Source organism: Notolepis coatsorum (genome assembly GCF_963971535.1).
Source record: "Notolepis coatsorum genome assembly, chromosome: 12".
NCBI classification, from domain to species: domain Eukaryota; kingdom Metazoa; phylum Chordata; class Actinopteri; order Aulopiformes; family Paralepididae; genus Notolepis; species Notolepis coatsorum.
Genome location: NC_140176.1, coordinates 105,880,111 through 105,892,610, shown reverse-complemented (window position 1 = coordinate 105,892,610; position 12,500 = coordinate 105,880,111). Strand labels below are relative to the sequence as shown.

At 47.8% G+C, this 12,500-nt stretch overlaps 1 protein-coding gene across 2 annotated transcripts in view; it reads left to right on the top strand.

Moving 5' to 3' along the window:
• plpp1a (phospholipid phosphatase 1a) overlaps positions 1-12,500 on the top strand; it is a 65,636-nt gene that overhangs the window by 15,286 nt on the left and 37,850 nt on the right. The window lies entirely within an intron of this gene.

Below are 12,500 nucleotides of genomic sequence, written 5' to 3'. Positions count from 1 at the left end.
TCCCATTTTCTATTTTTTCTCCCATCCCAATTTCGTATCATCCAATTCAACCCTCCCCTGTCACGAACGCTGTTTCTTGCCTCCCACAAGCCGGCTGCAATGTGGACTAAGTCATACATAGCACAAGTCCCCTCCGGTACTTGAGGTAACAGCAGTCGCATCTTTTCACCTGCGCAGCTCGATCTCTCAGTGGCGAGGAGTAACGCGTGGGAGGCTCACGCTGCCCCCGACACTTCCTGATTCTACTGCGCAGGCGCACCAACCGACCTGTAGGAGTCGCTGTCGACAACGCCCGATCCCCACCCATCAGTTTCCCACCCCCTAATACGGCCAATGTGTATTAGTACGGACGACCAGCTAAACTGAAAGCAAATGTGGAGCGCTGGGCTCGAACTGACGAGCCCAGCGTCTCCAGCATTTCGTGGCGAGCGCCTTGCCCACTACGCCACGTAGCCGCCCAGATAGGTCTATTGCTAAGGCTGAGATGATATGCCATTTGGAAGAATCGATAAATCGGGACAAAATTATCGATAAATATCGATATTTTTATTAGAAATATCTTTTATATAAAAAAATATATATAATTTTTTTTCTTCTAAATTGGTAGTATTACCTGAAAACGGTAGTTTCGCTTTACATACGTTGCAAACAACAAATGTATTGCCCTCCAACTTCTCTAAATGTTGTCACACTTCAGACGGCCTCTTCCTGATCCAGTCTTGCCACAGATTACTTGTAAAAGTAATCCGATTACTGATTATTGATTACTCCTTTAAAAAGTAATCCAAGTTACTTTACTGATTACTTGATTATCAGAGTAACTTAGTTACTTTGAAAGTAACTAGGTTACGAAGTCGTCGTCGTTCCCCCAACCGTTTTTTTTAAACGCTTTATTGAAAGTGCATAAATTGTTTTTAACTTGTTTCTCTGCACATAACGTAAATTGTTAAACTAGTGCTTCAGCTTCTGTACCATCAAGTATGGTAAAGCAACAGTCTATGATGCTCACAGCATTAGAGCAGCCAGCCAGTGGTTTTACAAAACCAGTGTATCCATTCACATCTAACAAATGCAGGCTGAACTATTCAATTATATCAACTGTAACTATTAAATTGTTTTTATAAATGTCTCTCTATAAACATACAATCAGTCTCTCTTTAACATGTAAATTAACTGTAAATCTGGCAAATAAGAGCTTTTGCTCTGCCACCATCAAATATACATTAATCAAAAGGGAAAGAAACAATCTCTCTCTTTTGCTGTTTGGCTGGCCTCCGAGTCCTCCTGTACCTACTAGTCGAAGCGTCGGCTAGTGTTGTGATTCCAGATGCTTTCAATGCAATTGGATGTGCTGTTTTTAGCGGTAGACAGTATTTTGTTTCCTCCGCATATGAACGTGAAGTAGTGACTGACGAGCGTTTTGGGATGGAAGTCTGAACAGAAACTCACTTTTAATTTTGCCAAGCGTTTTGGGGTGGAATTCTCCGACGACGGAGCCCTGCTGTCACACGATTGGCGCATATGTCACATGACGTGCTGTGAAGACCCGCCCTACTCTGCCTCTGATTCGCAGACTGTGGATGGGGAATGTGATTGTACCAAAGCAGAGTCACTCACAGACAGAGTGTCCAGTCACGCCGCGGCCCGCGGGACACATTCTTGTGTAACCCTTTCACTGCCACACTACGTCACTCCCAAAAGAAAAACAGCTCAAAATGTATTTTTGACTGTCGAAAACGAAATAAAATACTGCATTCCGCCTGCATTATGAATTTATGATGAGATAGTAACGAAATAGTAATGCACAGCCACTTGGACAAGTAACTGCAATCAGATTACTGGCTTTTAAAGATTAACGCGTTAGATTACTATTTTCGGGGGAAAGTAATCAGATTACAATAACGCGTTACCGGCATCACTGTCCTGATCGCTACTGGCAGCGCGCTCAGCACGACTCGCTGTCGTGGGCCAACTACAGCATCGCAAACACTACAGTGAGTGACACACACACAAACAAACGGTCAATTATCAAATAAATTAAATGTATAAAAAAATATATATATATATATTTGGGTCATTGACGGATAAGACTTTTCAATAGGCCAATTTTAAAATACAAAAAATAAGGATATATTTGGCCATTTTTCAAACATTTGGAATGTAGTGTATACATGCATTTATGAGAAAAAAAAATTAAGAGATTTTAGTGTTGTTAAAGTTGAATTAATAGGACATGGCCTTAATAAAAGTCATTTGGGGCGACCGTAATTTATCTCAAAATTTATATATTTCCTTAACATTACTAATATTTTTACAGGTATCAGTAATTAAATATACATCTTAAGAAAGACAGGCTTGTGTGCCCTTTAATTTTTTGTAAACCATGATTTCACAAGTTTATTCTATAATGGCAGTGTCTCCCTCGTAATGCAGTTACAATACCCATATTTGCTCTAAAACCCATAAAACTGATTTAAAATGTGTACAGATAGTATCCACTTAAGCATAGTATACCAGTGATTAATATTTGAGCCAAAACTGATGGATATTCTATTTTGAATTTAGTACAGTTATTGACAATCATTGGTTACCCCGCATGACAAATGGTCGCCCCAAATGATGAGAGTAGTTAAAAGTCTATTTAAAATGTTACACAATGCAGTTCAGACAAAAGAAAACTGAACAATGTTTTTATTACAATCTTTTCAAGTGGTCAACAAAAATATTCTTCAATTCATTCAAATATCACAAAAGTAAAACATGTTAACATGCGAGGGATGTGGGCCCTCTTGAGGAAGATTTTCCCACCTGCACTTTGGCGACCTCTACCGGCTCGGGTGTGCATATATTTTAATACAATATATATATCGAATTAAAGCCCTATTTGTTGCCTGTCGATAGCCATTTCAGGTGACACAATCCGTTCAGCGGTTCTCGAGTTACATGCCGATATGTGAGGTGTGCGCCGAAGTACACAGTGTTGTACAAATACAACACCGACTCCCGGGGCTCTAGCTCCGTCAATCATTTGGCACGGTAGGTTACAAGCTTCGTCAGGAACATTCAAATATTACAAATGTTAAAAACATTAAACATTCAAAAAGTTAAAGTGCAATACACATTACATGCTTCAGGAACTTGAACATTTCACAAATGTCCATTTTCATGTCCTCATATCATCATTGGTTTTGTCAATGTATGAGAGCGAGAAGGTGGTAGTCACATTGGACAGGGATTAACAATTTAAGTCAATAATAAAAGGTAAACAGAGTTGTATATGGAATAAAAATTAAACACCAACACAGTTCTATAGTCAATAAACAATAACCACCAACATAGTTGCATGGATGAAATCAACGCTAAACAACTACAACACAGTTGTATCAGTTCCTTTTAGGGATGGCACGATACCACTTATTCATGTCCGATACTGATATCACAGCCTTGAGTATCTGCCAATACCGATACCCATCCGATACTCCCTTAAAAAACAAAAACCTGTGTTTAACCTAGCCATCTATAAAATAAGACTACAGCGATTTCATGACGGCTTCCTGTCCTCACGTCTAAAACGTCTGTTTACCGGTACAATGCGTGGAGAGTTTCCAATCATTGGTAAACAAACATAGTGCTGAAAATATACACTTTGACTGCTGTTTTGATAGGGTTAGGGTCTTTACTCTTGGCTACATTTGAAAAAGAAACACAACATTGTACCTATTTGAGATAGCCGTGCTTTACGGCCTGTATCGGATCGGCCGATATCCAATCCTGTGAATTTGGCCAGTATCGGACCAATACCGAGACTGAGTATCGGATTGGTGCAATCCCTAGTTCCTTTTATATTATCTAATGGTAAACTGCAGGCATTTCAAATTGAGGTACATGTGCATGTTTTAACAAATCAGGCAACCTGAACACCTAGAATAAGAAGCACACCAAAAAACAAAACACTGATATTTTTTACATTTAGTTAAATTATTAACGTTCGGTTATGACATCATACGGTGACATCATGAATGTTCCAGAACGTTCGATCATGACATCATACTGTGACATCACAAATGTTCTAGAACGTTTGGTCATGACATCATACTGTGACATCACAAATGTTCTAGAATGTTCTATTATGACAAATAAGCCGGTTCAATAACTTTATCTAAATCCAATCAATATTCCTAATGCCGTTTCAATGTAAGGTTATAAAAATAAACATATAAACATTCATACAATACAATATAGCTTTGGCTCCTACAGTCAACATTCCCCAAAGATATATCAAACACGAAACAAACTTTGATCAGATTATAAATGAACATTTATTGTTAAAATATGTCACTGTTGATCATGAGCTGGATATATAACCTATGGTTTCAAGGGATGTTAAACCTACTGTAGAATCAAAGTAAATGTTAGTGATTCAAATCCTCATTTAGAGGTAGGGGATCCACCACAGCTTGCCCTGCTGCTCTTCTCTACTTCTACACCAGCCAGAACTGGTGGAGTGTTCTCCATGGATGGTGGTGTCAGGTCCAGCATTGCCTTTTCCATCTTTTTCCTTCTCCCTGTAATCTCTGGATGCAGCTTTCTCCCTCTCCGATAGCTCATCTGACTTCACATGGAATCTTGCCCTGTTGTTTTCTTCTCGCTGAAACAATAGTGTATAATGTGATACTAATTCTGGTGGGCTAAATTACATACAAACTTAAGTTCAAGATATTACAGAAAAGGTCATTCCTAGGGGCGGTTAGGTGGTCGAGCGGAGATTGCGTTCGTCACCAGCCCCGGAGCTGTGAGCTTGGTTCGCCTGTTCGAATCCAGCTCACAGCTCCGGGGTTGTCACCAGCTTGGCTGGCCGTCTGCACTGATACAATTGGCTGTATCAGAGGGTGGGAGAAGCTGGCGGGGTGGGTCCGGGTCGTTGTAAACAGCGACTCCTACAGTTCGGTCGGGGCGCCTGCTAAGCGCGGATTGGACGTGAGGGGGATAGTGTGGTCCTCCCACACGCTACGCCCTCTCAATGAGAATCCGCGCTGCCAGGTGAAAAGAAGCGGTGATTGGCTGGACGTGTGTCGGAGGAAGCACGTGGTAGCCTCCACTCTCCCAAATGATCTGACTGTGGGGGGTAAAGCGCAGCGACCAGGAAGGGACTGGGAATTGGCATACGACTAACATTGGGATGGGAGAAAATCGGAGGAAAATGGAGGGGGAAAAAGACCAATAATAAAAAAAAAAAGAAAAAAAAAGGTCATTCCTAATCCTACTAACATGACAGTTTGAAATACACCAGCGAAAGATATACTGCATGTTACCTATAGTTTTTTTTACCTCTCTCTTTTCCTGGCAAGATAGTCTACATTGACCCGCTGTCTGTAGTGAGCAGTCTTCCGTTTGCTTGTTTGTGCCATCTAGAAAATAGGTTAAACTAGTTAAACATGACTAATACATGTACAATTACCTAAATGGAATGTCATGCTATACCGTTTTAAAAATGTTCTCATAAGATGGTACAATACTCAAAAAGAAACGTTAATTCCTAAATAGGAATGAAAAATGACAGAAATGTTGAAAAATATATGTTAAAGTATACAAAGAGTTATGCTAAAACAAAGAACTTTATGTATATAAAACATGAATAAAATATAAATATACAGAAACTACAAATACAGGACATATATCTATCATCTAAAACACTCAGCAGTGGTCGCCCCACATGATACTCGGTCACCCAGATGATGTTTTTGTTATGGTTTGTAACCGACCCCAATCGCACAACACAAGACAGGTATGGTGGTTTGCCAAGAAACAGATATTTATTGTGAACAGGGAAAAAACAGGGAAAAAGGGCACTGTCCCTTTAAGGGAGAATCACAAATACAGGAATATAATATGAGGGGAAGGAAAGGTGCCTTTAAGAGGCGGGCAGGAAAAGGGAACACTAAGGGAAAGTAAGGGAACGCCTAAGGGAAGGTTAAGGGAACGCCTTGGGACAGAAGAACTAGAGACTAGGTAAACCAGGGACAAGGAGAACTAGGGAGAGAGGACTAGGGACTAGGAGAGCTAGGGAACAGGAGAAACGGGGACTAGGGGAACTAGGGACAAGGAACTAGGTGGAACTAGAAGGGGAGAACTTGGGACCAGGAACTAGGTGGAACTAGAAGGGGAGAACTTGGGACCAGGAACTAGGTGGAACTAGAAGGGGAGAACTAGGGAACAGGAACTAGGTGGAACTAGAAGGGGAGAACTTGGGACCAGGAACTAGGTGGAACTAGAAGGGGAGAACTAGGGAACAGGAACTAGGTGGAACTAGAAAAGGGGAGAACTAGGGAACAGGAACTAGGTGGAACTAGAAGGGGAGAACTTGGGAACAGAGGGGACTGAGGCCCGCGGAGGCGGGCTGGGAAACAGGGAGGAACTGGGAGGACTGGTGGAAATCATCTGGGCCGCTCTGCAGGACAGAGGAGATAGTTAATGCACAAAAGGGAAAAAGCAGAGCAGGTGCAGAAACAGTCCAAATAACAAAGTGAACAAAGTAATAATATCTTCGTGTGACAAACACACAGGGGGAGATGTAAAGTCCAAAAATACTATTCTAAGTGAGAACCAAAAACAGAGGCATTACGCTGGGAGATGAAATGTCCAAACTAACTAACAGAGGCAATACGCTGGGAGATGAAATGTCCAAAACTAACTAACAGAGGCAATACGCTGGGAGATGAAATGTCCAAAACTAACTAACAGAGGCAATACGCTGGGAGAGTGACATCACAATCAAAACTCACCCAGGCGTATGCGTAAAGGTACAGGAACAGCAGCGGGAACGGGGGCAAGAGGCATAACGCTGAGTGAGTGACATCACAATCAAAACTCACCCAGGCGTATGCGTAAAGGTAAAGGGGCAGCAGCGGGAACGGGGGCAAGGGCACTACGCTGAGTGAGTGACATCACAATCAAAACTCACCCAGGCGTATGCGTAAAGGTACGGGGACAGCAGCGGGAACGGGGGCAAGGGCACTACGCTGGGTGAGTGACATCACAATCAAAACTCACCCAGGCGCATGCGTAATGGTACAGGGACAGCGACGGGAACGAAGGCATCGCCACCGGGGCGGCTGGCTGTCCGAGCCGAGGGAGAGAGTGCTGGAACAGTGGCGGTGACGAGGGCATCGTCCACCGGGTAGCCGCTGTCGGAGCCGAGGAACAGAGTGCTGGAACAGTGGCGGTGACGAGGGCATCGTCCACCGGGTAGCCGCTGTCGGAGCCGAGGAACAGAGTGCGCGCCACACCTTGGTGTGCGCGTCGGAACAGGGAGCTGGAACAGTGGCGGTGGCGAGGATGTCGTCCACCGGGTAGCCACTGTCGGGCGTCGGAACAGGGAGCTGGAACAGTGGCGGTGGCGAGGATGTCGTCCACCGGGTAGCCACTGACGGGCGTCGGAACAGGGAGCTGGAACAGTGGCGGTGGCGAGGATGTCGTCCACCGGGTAGCCACTGTCGGAGCCGAGGAACAGAGTGGCGCGCCACACCTTGGTGTGCGCGTCGGAACAGAGAGACGCATCGGGGTGCGTCTGCCAGGAGGAGTGTGCCAAGCACGAAGGTCTGGAAGATGCGCGTCGGCGCGCTGAGGTCTGGAGAGCGTGCCAAGCTCGAAGGTCTGGAAGATGCGCGTCAGAGCGCTGGTACGGAGGAGCGTGCCAAGCTCGAAGGTCTGGAAGATGCGCGTCTGTGCGCCGGTACGGAGGAGCGTGCCAAGCTCGAAGGTCTGGAAGATGCGCGTCAGTGCGCTGGTACGGAGGAGCGTGCCAAGCTCGAAGGTCTGGAAGATGCGCGTTGCGCGCTGGTCTGGAGAGCGTGCCAAGCTCGAGCGTCCTTGGAAGATGCGCGTTGCGCGCTGTGGACTGGAGAGCGTCTGCGCTGGTCTGGATGTGCGTCAGGACGACAGCTGCGCGGGGGGTCTGAAGTGGATGACTGGGATGCCTCCCGTGGAAGTCTAGGGAGCGCAGACCAGTCCCACTCTCAGGCAACGGCGACAGCAGGCGAAGGCTGGAGCAAACATCTCGACGCCGGAGAATGGAACAGCATAGGCAGACAGAGGATCTCCCGAAAGAGTCTAGATGTTTAGAGAATATGACTCGGCAAGTATACAACACGACCCCACCGCCAAAACGAGGGGAAGCGCCCTGGTATTTAAAGCCCACAGGGGGACTAATTAGCCTGCCACCACAGGTGCGAGAGATAATAGAATATCAAACAGGTGTGGCCACTAAGGGTAAGGAACGAGAGGGTGGGGGCTAGAGAGAGTGAGTAGGGAATTCCTAACAGTAGGCTTAAAGAAGACAGAGAATAGGGAATTCCTAACAGTAGGCTTAAAGAAGACAGAGAAAAGGTAGTGAGCAGCGGGCAAAACCTCACAGTATCCCCCCCTCCAACGGGAGCCACCCGGCGACCCAAAACAAATACAGACAGAGTGGCAGGGGGCAAAACAAGAGGTACTGGCCAAGCCAGCAGGGGAAGCCACCACAAGAGTGGGGCTAGCAAAAGAAACAGGGTCGCCGAGGGGTAACTAGGGTAGCAGAGGGGCAACTGGGGGAACTGGTCTAGAGGAACTGGGTCTAGAGAACTAGTCTAGAGGAACTGGTCTAGAGAACTGGTCTAGAGAACTGGTCTAGAGAACTGGTCTAGAGAACTGGTCTAGAGAACTGGTCTAGAGGAACTGGGTCTAGAGAACTGAGGGGCAAGCAGGGTAGCAAAGGGTTAACCATGGAAGCACCGGGAAAGGGCTAGCAGAGGGAAGGTTAGCTGCCAGGGCACTGATAGCTACAGGGCCTATGCTAGCTGTACTGCTAAATCAACATAGAGGCTGCGCAAGCTGCCGGAGCCAGGCTAGCAGAGGGAAAGGGTAGCTGCCAGGGCACTGATAGCTACAGGGCCTATGCTAGCTGTACTGCTACATCAACATAGAGGCTGCGCTAGCTGCCGGAGCTAGGCTGGCAGACAGGGCTGGACCAGCATGAGAGCACAAGCTAGCTGGAAGGACAGTCCTAGCTGTGTGAGAAAAACTGACCTTGCTAGCTGAAAGGGCAGTCCTAGCAGTGGGATAAACTACACAAAAAGGTGGAGGCCATGCAGAGGGACCGGGTTAGCTGCTTGGGCCTGGCTAGCTACAGGGCCTATGCCAGCTGCAAGGCTGCATTAACATAGAGGCTGTGCTAACAGCCGGGGCCAAGCTAGCAGACCGGGGCTCTGCTGAGGGACTGGGTTAGCCGCCAGGGCATGGCTAGCTACAGGGGGAATCAAACAGGGCAAAACGGGAAGCAAACAGGGGAGCTAACCGGGGAGACTAACAAGCTAAACAGGGGAGTAACAGGCTAACAAGGGAGCTAAACAGGACTAACAGGGAAGCTAAACTGGGCAAACAGGGAAGCTAACAGGGCTAACAGGGGAGCTAGAGGGAAGACTAACAAGCTAACAGGGGAGCTAATAGGGCTAACAGGGGAGCTAGAGGGAACAAGAAAAAAAAAGGCAAACTCAACATACACAGTCTGTGCTGGCTGGGGTCGTAGACTTGGTGGGGTCGTACTGTTATGGTTTGTAACCGACCCCAATCGCACAACACAAGACAGGTATGGTGGTTTGCCAAGAAACAGATATTTATTGTGAACAGGGAAAAAACAGGGAAAAAGGGCACTGTCCCTTTAAGGGAGAATCACAAATACAGGAATATAATATGAGGGGAAGGAAAGGTGCCTTTAAGAGGCGGGCAGGAAAAGGGAACACTAAGGGAAAGTAAGGGAACGCCTAAGGGAAGGTTAAGGGAACGCCTTGGGACAGAAGAACTAGAGACTAGGTAAACCAGGGACAAGGAGAACTAGGGAGAGAGGACTAGGGACTAGGAGAGCTAGGGAACAGGAGAAACGGGGACTAGGGGAACTAGGGACAAGGAACTAGGTGGAACTAGAAGGGGAGAACTTGGGACCAGGAACTAGGTGGAACTAGAAGGGGAGAACTTGGGACCAGGAACTAGGTGGAACTAGAAGGGGAGAACTAGGGAACAGGAACTAGGTGGAACTAGAAGGGGAGAACTTGGGACCAGGAACTAGGTGGAACTAGAAGGGGAGAACTAGGGAACAGGAACTAGGTGGAACTAGAAAAGGGGAGAACTAGGGAACAGGAACTAGGTGGAACTAGAAGGGGAGAACTTGGGAACAGAGGGGACTGAGGCCCGCGGAGGCGGGCTGGGAAACAGGGAGGAACTGGGAGGACTGGTGGAAATCATCTGGGCCGCTCTGCAGGACAGAGGAGATAGTTAATGCACAAAAGGGAAAAAGCAGAGCAGGTGCAGAAACAGTCCAAATAACAAAGTGAACAAAGTAATAATATCTTCGTGTGACAAACACACAGGGGGAGATGTAAAGTCCAAAAATACTATTCTAAGTGAGAACCAAAAACAGAGGCATTACGCTGGGAGATGAAATGTCCAAACTAACTAACAGAGGCAATACGCTGGGAGATGAAATGTCCAAAACTAACTAACAGAGGCAATACGCTGGGAGATGAAATGTCCAAAACTAACTAACAGAGGCAATACGCTGGGAGAGTGACATCACAATCAAAACTCACCCAGGCGTATGCGTAAAGGTACAGGAACAGCAGCGGGAACGGGGGCAAGAGGCATAACGCTGAGTGAGTGACATCACAATCAAAACTCACCCAGGCGTATGCGTAAAGGTAAAGGGGCAGCAGCGGGAACGGGGGCAAGGGCACTACGCTGAGTGAGTGACATCACAATCAAAACTCACCCAGGCGTATGCGTAAAGGTACGGGGACAGCAGCGGGAACGGGGGCAAGGGCACTACGCTGGGTGAGTGACATCACAATCAAAACTCACCCAGGCGCATGCGTAATGGTACAGGGACAGCGACGGGAACGAAGGCATCGCCACCGGGGCGGCTGGCTGTCCGAGCCGAGGGAGAGAGTGCTGGAACAGTGGCGGTGACGAGGGCATCGTCCACCGGGTAGCCGCTGTCGGAGCCGAGGAACAGAGTGCTGGAACAGTGGCGGTGACGAGGGCATCGTCCACCGGGTAGCCGCTGTCGGAGCCGAGGAACAGAGTGCGCGCCACACCTTGGTGTGCGTGTCGGAACAGGGAGCTGGAACAGTGGCGGTGGCGAGGATGTCGTCCACCGGGTAGCCACTGTCGGGCGTCGGAACAGGGAGCTGGAACAGTGGCGGTGGCGAGGATGTCGTCCACCGGGTAGCCACTGACGGGCGTCGGAACAGGGAGCTGGAACAGTGGCGGTGGCGAGGATGTCGTCCACCGGGTAGCCACTGTCGGAGCCGAGGAACAGAGTGGCGCGCCACACCTTGGTGTGCGCGTCGGAACAGAGAGACGCATCGGGGTGCGTCTGCCAGGAGGAGTGTGCCAAGCACGAAGGTCTGGAAGATGCGCGTCGGCGCGCTGAGGTCTGGAGAGCGTGCCAAGCTCGAAGGTCTGGAAGATGCGCGTCAGAGCGCTGGTACGGAGGAGCGTGCCAAGCTCGAAGGTCTGGAAGATGCGCGTCTGTGCGCCGGTACGGAGGAGCGTGCCAAGCTCGAAGGTCTGGAAGATGCGCGTCAGTGCGCTGGTACGGAGGAGCGTGCCAAGCTCGAAGGTCTGGAAGATGCGCGTTGCGCGCTGGTCTGGAGAGCGTGCCAAGCTCGAGCGTCCTTGAAAGATGCGCGTTGCGCGCTGTGGACTGGAGAGCGTCTGCGCTGGTCTGGATGTGCGTCAGGACGACAGCTGCGCGGGGGGTCTGAAGTGGATGACTGGGATGCCTCCCGTGGAAGTCTAGGGAGCGCAGACCAGTCCCACTCTCAGGCAACGGCGACAGCAGGCGAAGGCTGGAGCAAACATCTCGACGCCGGAGAATGGAACAGCATAGGCAGACAGAGGATCTCCCGAAAGAGTCTAGATGTTTAGAGAATATGACTCGGCAAGTATACAACACGACCCCACCGCCAAAACGAGGGGAAGCGCCCTGGTATTTAAAGCCCACAGGGGGACTAATTAGCCTGCCACCACAGGTGCGAGAGATAATAGAATATCAAACAGGTGTGGCCACTAAGGGTAAGGAACGAGAGGGTGGGGGCTAGAGAGAGTGAGTAGGGAATTCCTAACAGTAGGCTTAAAGAAGACAGAGAATAGGGAATTCCTAACAGTAGGCTTAAAGAAGACAGAGAAAAGGTAGTGAGCAGCGGGCAAAACCTCACAGTTTTTAAGGTCAGTCAAATATTACAGGCTAACCATTAGCTACAGAAACCAAACTAGCTAGCTCTTACCACATGTCACTATCAAATTCATCATCAAAATATAGATTTTCAGATAAAACGTATTATTCACAGTTTTGGGGCGGTCGTCCCACAAGACATCCAAAAGTGGCAATTACATTACAGCAGTTAAAAAGGAGATTTATTTGCCAATATGAAAGAGACTTACTAACCTGCTAGTTGTTTCTCTGGGTC